Below are 1,189 nucleotides of genomic sequence, written 5' to 3' on the forward strand. Positions count from 1 at the left end.
AAGAGCATGTGATTTAGGATACTGTATTTCTAGTTTTTTATGATGGCTTTGTGTAGGGTAAGTCCTCATCTTGCACAAATATTTATAAGATGTTGTGTTTTATACCAGTAAGGCTGTTTCATTCAGGTATTTGATGAAGTCTTGACTTCTTATGTGCTTCACATTCATGTGGACATGTTTAGTAAGATACAGGTAAGTATCCAGTGACACTCAGTTTGGCTTTTTTTTATAGTTAGACCTTTTGTTTTAAGTTAAGGTTTCTCACTTTCACAAGTTATTTATATTGCTAAAGTTAAATGAATTGCGGCTCCATAGATAGTGAAATTTATCACTTCTACCACATGCAAGGAACTAATGTGGTTCTGTTGGAAATTCCATATTGTTAGATTGCTAAAAAGAAAGAAAAAAGAAAAATTGATGATTGAAATATGTATGAGCTGTACAAATGATATGCTTAGAAGCTTTACCAAATCTAGAAGGTTAGTTCCCCCCTCCTCCTCTTTTTTCATGTTCATGTTAGTATTTGTAATGTTTTATTACTATCTTCTTCATTTACTGTCTCTTATGGTTTTGTGGTTGTTGGGCGATAGTACTGAATAGTAAATAAATAAATAAATAAAACTTTCACGGTAAATGAGGCTGATTTTAGAAAGTGACATTACACAGATCTAATAGTGGTTGTGATGTTAGCACAAACTTTACTTTTTTTATACAAAATTAGAATCAGTATGTCTCTCTTTCATAAAGCAAAGAGGCAAATAAGATATAGGGAAATATTTTGTTAAAAGCGATTGTACTCTGCCTTACCAGGCCTTCTCTTGTTCACGGTAACAGAAGCCAAAACTCATGTGATTGATTGTTGACACAGTGGAACCAGAGGTATAACTGTCAGATTTAAAGAAATGTGATGGTTTCTATCTTGAGTAAAGGCAGATAAATCCTTTCCCAAAAGCAGCAGAAATTTTTGAGTAGTTTTGGGTTTGCATTCTAAAGGATTTTAGAATGCCAGTATATATTATTCTTATTAGGTAGGCATTTAGTCTACCTAGCTAAGTCAATTTATGTTTAGATGTGTGTCATGAGGTGCAGGGAAGAATCAAATTGCTCTCATAGAAATTATTTGATTATCAGGAACTGGTAAGTGTTAACACTCACAAAGCAGGGCAACATACAGGCATTTATTCAATGC

This window comes from Penaeus monodon, chromosome 29, assembly GCF_015228065.2.
Source record: "Penaeus monodon isolate SGIC_2016 chromosome 29, NSTDA_Pmon_1, whole genome shotgun sequence".
Classification (NCBI taxonomy): Eukaryota; Metazoa; Arthropoda; class Malacostraca; order Decapoda; family Penaeidae; genus Penaeus; species Penaeus monodon.